Consider the following 6,244-nt stretch of genomic DNA (forward strand, 5'->3'; position numbering starts at 1 on the left):
TGGGCCACTTTGAGACCGGAATGAAAGAGAACCAGGGGTATTTTGGTCATTTTAGTTAAATCAGAGATCAAATGATAAGTGGAGTCTATGGTGAGTCGAACGGGGAAGTTATGAAAGAAATAAGTCAAAGGACATTTTTATCTTTTCTAGAAATTAGAGATGTAGAGATATATGATGAAAGCACCCATTGGTTTCCGAATGAGAACCAAAATCCAAAATCTAAGGCACAAAATCCCAAAGAAGAAAAGCAAAGAGAAGTTTTATGAGCACCCATCTTTAAGAGTTTGGGCCAAATTCAAAGAAGATGGACCAACTCAAAGTTGACTAGGGTTTTAGCTGGTGGAAAAAACAAAAGAAAAGGACCAAGTGTTTTTTGAGTTAGAAGTTTGGGTTGCTAGGGTTTTAGGGCTCTTTGGAGAAAAAGAGAAAGGGGCTTGCTAGAGAGAGAAGGAGAGGTCCGACCAAGCTTGGCCGACTAACACACAAGGTTAGCCAAAGATTGGCCGACACGGGAAAACAGTAGCAGCTTCACGGTGGCAGCAAGCTGTTGAGTTATGGTGTCTACTAGTGTTCTAAACGGAATCTCAGACATCTAATGTCTGACACTAGTATCTAGTATCCCCAGGATCTCATGCATAAGTTAGTTTAGAGATTACCTTAATCGTTATTTCCCACTGTAGACGGTGAGAAGTCTACGGGTCGGAAGTCAGAAGGTCGGAAGCGTGAACGTTTTCTAGAATTCCAAACGTCGAGATCTTGATTGATGGGCACCAACAATATGTGGAAGAAACCTGCAAAAAAAGGTGAACATACACGAACAAACCCATGAAGACTTGGGGGACACCGGGATGGTGCCTGCCAAGGGTCTTCCGCGGTCAAGTCAACAAACTGTAATAGAGGATAATAAATATAATGTTGAGGATATAACCGTTGACATGTAACCGGAGAGTAGCATGTACATGATTTCATATTTGTGTGAGACGTTATCATACTATAAATGTCATCAATGGGGGGAATATTTGTCTCCGGAGTTACGTTAACCAAGTCTACCTTTTGAAACTGGTCTTGTTTTAGAACTTCATAGAGTTGAGTTCATCCAGATCAAAAGTGTTTGATCTTCATCAATCCATTCAAGATACCTTGGATTGATGATTTCCTTGTCTTCATCAACATATTTGTTAGGAGAGGTTTTAGTTCCATCGACTAACCCTAAAACATTGTATTTCTTTAAAATTAGAAGAAAGAGAGACTTCCAAGCTAGATAATTGTCAGATTGGAGCTTGATTGGGATAATATTTTCCATCGATTTGATCGAAAGAGATGAAATTTTAGGCGATTCCATTATTCGTTTAGAGAGAGAAACTGAAAATTGAGAAATTTTAGAGAGAGATAATCAGATCAATGCTGAAGATTGAAGACGATTGTTAGAGAGAGAAAGAGAGAATCAGTTGAATGTTGAAGATTGAAGACGATTGTTAGAGAGAGAAAGAGAAAATAAAGAGTTGTGCTTTGAGACCATAATAACAATCGAATTATTATCTTTGAAAAAGAGATTACAACTCTATTTATAATAAGAATTTAACTAACCTCTCTAACTAACTAACTGGTATCTAACAACTTCATAACAACTTTTGGTTATGATCCGGTGTGACTCATCATGATCATGTACAACACTTCTTACTACAACAGTCATGTACAACACTCATCTATTAGAGTATTCTCTCGCTTTCTCTCTCTCTTTCTCCGTCTTTCTGTTTAAATCACTTTCCATCTCTACTGTGAAATTTCCAGCGAGCTCTATCTAATCTGTTTAAGAGTAAGAAAATATTCCGCTTTCTCTCTATATTTTCCAGCCAATCCTTCTTTGATTCCTCTCGATCTAGCATCTTTCCTTCCTTCCCTCTGAATCTCTAGTTCTCACTGAAGGATATAGTCCTTCGACCTGAAGGAGATGTCCTTCTGAAGGAGTGTCCTTCGACCAAGATGGTAATGCTTACAATTTGTCAATTAGGATGACGATGACTTTATCTGAAAGATCATCTAGTCCGGTCCAATTAGGGGTCGTAATGCCTAGCTAGAAGCTGCTTACGATCGTCGGATCACTTCGGTAATCCGCGGCTAACATAGACCGGATCCTACAACGGGTTACACCAAAGAGTGATAGCTTGATCAGAGAGAGTTGACTCATGGGAGATTGCCTATAGATGGATACGATCCAGTGTGATAGTGCTCAAAAAGAGATAGAAAGAATCGGGATCGAAAGAGATGCCCGAAAAGTGTTAAAACCTACATATAAGGTGTCTTGACCAAGCCCTGTTAAGGGCTGGCCAGGGCCGACCATATAAGATGGGTGGGCCGGCCAGGGTAAGCCCATAATGGGATTAAGTAGCGGGCCACACCATGTTATTAAGGGGAAACCCTAATTTCCCTTAAAAGGGTTTTCAGGAAAATTCGGGTGTTTACTTTTTCTGGGACTCTTATTGAAATCTTATGGGAATAGGATTCCTATTAGGGTTTCTCTATATAAGGGCCATTAGAAAACAGAAAAAGTTGCTGGATTTTTCTCAGGAGAAAACTTCATCTCTCTCACAATATACAGCTTATGGAGAGAGAGGGTTTTAGATAAAAAGCTCTCAATCTATCTATGGAGTAAAAAGAAGAATAGTTCTTCTTCTCAACCTTCTATGGAGTTCTAGCAGACAATAAAGAAGGGAGATCAAGTTATTAACTCGGGTGTCTCAAGTAGAGGAGCTACAAATGAAGCTCTCATCTTCTTTGGGATAAAGTTTATGGAATCTAATTCAAGGGAAAGCGAATCCAGGTATTCTTCTTTCAGTTTCTAGTTCATTATTAGTTCATGCATATGATCCTGGCTAATTGGTGTTAATCATATGATGATTGAGATTCCGCTTACAACACTAGTTAGATGATTAGTATGCATTAGATACGTACAAAACCCTAAAGTGGCATCACGAGCCGTTTGCATGTAACTAGTTTTGGCTAGAACGAATTAGATTCATACTTGATTTATTAGATAGATTAGTTTGAATAGAGATTCAGACAAGTTTTGGTTAGTTTAAATAAGACTTATTCGTAATCAAAACACGTATTTGAAAGAGTTTCATTGTGTAGAATCATTAGATTTTGAGTTTTTTGGCGGATTATAGATTTTGAAAAACAAGTTTTAAAATCACGAGTTTTGGTGATGAATACCACAAAAACAACAACTTTTGGGTCCAAACAGCAGTTTTCTTACTACAAACAGCAGTTTTCTGGCTGCAAACAATAGTTTTCTGGCTGTAAACAACAGTTTTCTGGCTGTAAACAACAGTTTTCAGGGCTAAAACATCAGTTTTAGTCAAGAAAAACCTAAAAAACCGCAATAATGGAGTTTGGAAGGAAGAAGAAGACAGGAGTTTAGACTTTTCTAAACTCCTGTCCTGGCCAATGAGTTGGACGTGCGCAAAGGGCGTCTTGGACGAGACCGACAAGGTCATCCAGACGCGTCTTGATGACCGGACTTCTCGGACTCCTTGTCCGAGAAGGTCTCGGCTCGGACAGAAGCGTCTTGGACGCGTTTTGGAACGTGTCGGTCCAGTCCGGCCAGTGCTAGGGCTAAGTCCTAGACTTGCCACGGGGCAACCCGGACTAGTCAGGGGACATGTTGACCAAGTTTGACTTGGGTCTTTCGAGTATGACTCGGACCTTAATCCGAGTGGGAGGTCTTGACTTTTCTTCTTCCAATTTCAACCAATTTTTCCGAAATCGACACGGGTCATCCGAGGGTCCAAACAGAGTTTTTCCTTGAATCGATTTTAAAAATCATTAAGGAAAAAACATAACGTGCCATTATTTCATATTTTACGAAAATTAACTTAGAAGCATGTTAGACATAGATATGTCAGAATTTCCCACAAATAGCAAACCTAGAAACGAATCTAGGATACATACTTTATTTTATGATTGTCATATTTTGTATGTATAAGTATGTGAATGCGTGGAATAGTATTGCCTTTAGATAAGTAATCGACTCTTGTTTCTAAGTACATAGGAGTATGTGCCTGAATAATACTTAGAGTATAGGGTCGTAGAATCCATTGATGAACCGACCGATGAGATAATGGTTCAAGTGGGAGTAATCAATGGAGGTTCAAGGACGTAAATCCAAACGAACCATAGGCGAACAAGAGGTAACCTAAAAGATTAGATCTTTTAGGGGCTATACTAGAAACTAAGTAATTCCTTACAAAAACTCACATAAACTTTACGTAATAAGTCGTGAATGGTTATGATAGAGTTCACAGTAACGCAAACTTGATAAATTACGTAAAAGTCCCCCAAAATAATTTTGAATAAAGCCTACCCAGAATAAGACACCTGCTGCACCCTTGTTCATCGATAATGGGTCTGCCTCCGCAGGGTGCCTGCCATCTTTTGCCTCGGGACAGTACGTGTAAATCTATGAAGAGGTCTACATGTCTAACTAGTTATTCTCAACGAGTCAGGAAAAGGGTTTTGGAGTTCGAGGCAAAGGATGGATTGAACACATAAACGTGTTATTCATCAACCAAGAGTCATAGGAGTATGATCAGTAAAAAGTAACTTACCCAGGACGATGGGGTTAAAGGCAGTGCCGTAGTACGCTTAACCTCAAAGAAATGGGGTCTTGGAATCGCATTATTCAACCGGAGATGGTTCATTGAATAATGTAAGTTTTAGGATTTTTCTTTTTCTTTTGGTGTAGAGTATAAGTATGACTATTAGAAAATAGTTTTCCAGCCTTTGTTCACTCAATGAGAATGAATAAAATGAAAGTTATTTCCTTGATTGGATTCGAATCCGAGAAACGCTCTCGAATTCGAAACAAAGAAACGTCTGAGAATATCCCATTCCTAATGTTCGTTGTAACCTCAGTTTGTGAACACAAACTGAAAAGAACATTGCGGAATGTTTGAATCTAAGAAACAAGTTCATCAGATTCAGCAACTAAAGGAATATAAGAAGAGTTCTTATGATTCATAGGGACACAGGGTCAGAGTTTTTTAAAAAATGGCTATGCCATTACAGGAAACTACCCTAAGTACCAAGAAGACAACGGAAACGGAATTGAGAATTCCGGTTCTTGCATCTTTGTTAACAAAGTTAATCTAGCAAGTTTTGTAGATTCCTTCATGGGAATTACATACTTGACTAAAAGGAGAAAAGGTCCAAGAGAGAGTAGAAGCAAGTAATTGCTAAGGATCCTGAATTGGATCAAAGTCTTCTTTTACACACTGGTCTAGCTAAAAACTTAATAAGTGTTATTATGTTCTTCTATAAACATCTAATGTTTTAAATCAGTGCAAAATTGACAAAGTTGGTTCTAGGAGAACTAAAGCGTTAACAATGATACAATAGGCTATAATCAAAGAATTCAAACCGGACAACTCTTGTTTTGTCATTGCGTCAAATTGACATAAGACACATAAGTCTAATGATTTTGAATCATACGACACATGTGAATTTTGTTCAAAAGACTATTTGACAAAGTCACATTTTCGAGAGGAAGCTATGACTAGGGCCGTGCCTGACAATTTAAGGGCCCAGTGCGAAATTTTGATTGGGAGTGCTCTGAACGAACTCACACTATTCTACATGTGAGATAATAACTAACCATTTTTGGGTAATTTGTGTCATAAAATTATAAATCAAATAGAGTAATGACGCTGCTACAAATCAGTCAAACATTTCTCCAACCAATTTATTTTTTATTTGAATAAGTTTTTATCTCTGTAGTAGTATTATTTAGAATTTGAGGAAAAAGAATTAATTTCTTGCATAAAGTCTTAAGGCAAGGATTTTATTACGCTCTCGTCAAAAGAAATCGATGAAATCGATTTTTTGTCATTAAAAAAACTCAATATTTTTATGAACTTATTAGATGTTAGTATTTAGAAAGACATTGGAAAGATTAAGCTTCTCACATTTACCATGAGATGTCTAAAGTTATGATTAGATTATTACCTTAGGACAACATATATATGCAGAGAAGATAAATTTGATAAGAGAGAAAAGAATTGAGAAAAAAGAGAAAATAGGAGAGAGAAAGAGAGGTTTAGCCCTAAGGTTTTAAAACTTAGAAAAATAAAAAAAAATTATTCTGCAAACGGTTTTAGCTCGAAGTCAAGACCTCCCACTTACTAAATCTACACGACTAATTGCCTAACCAATTGAGCAACATTGCTTTTTTGTTTTGAGTGTTTCA

The sequence above is a fragment of the Eschscholzia californica genome, unplaced genomic scaffold, assembly GCF_041429995.1.
Source record: "Eschscholzia californica isolate CP2 unplaced genomic scaffold, dmEscCali1.0.p SCAF_5, whole genome shotgun sequence".
Lineage (NCBI taxonomy): Eukaryota > Viridiplantae > Streptophyta > Magnoliopsida > Ranunculales > Papaveraceae > Eschscholzia > Eschscholzia californica.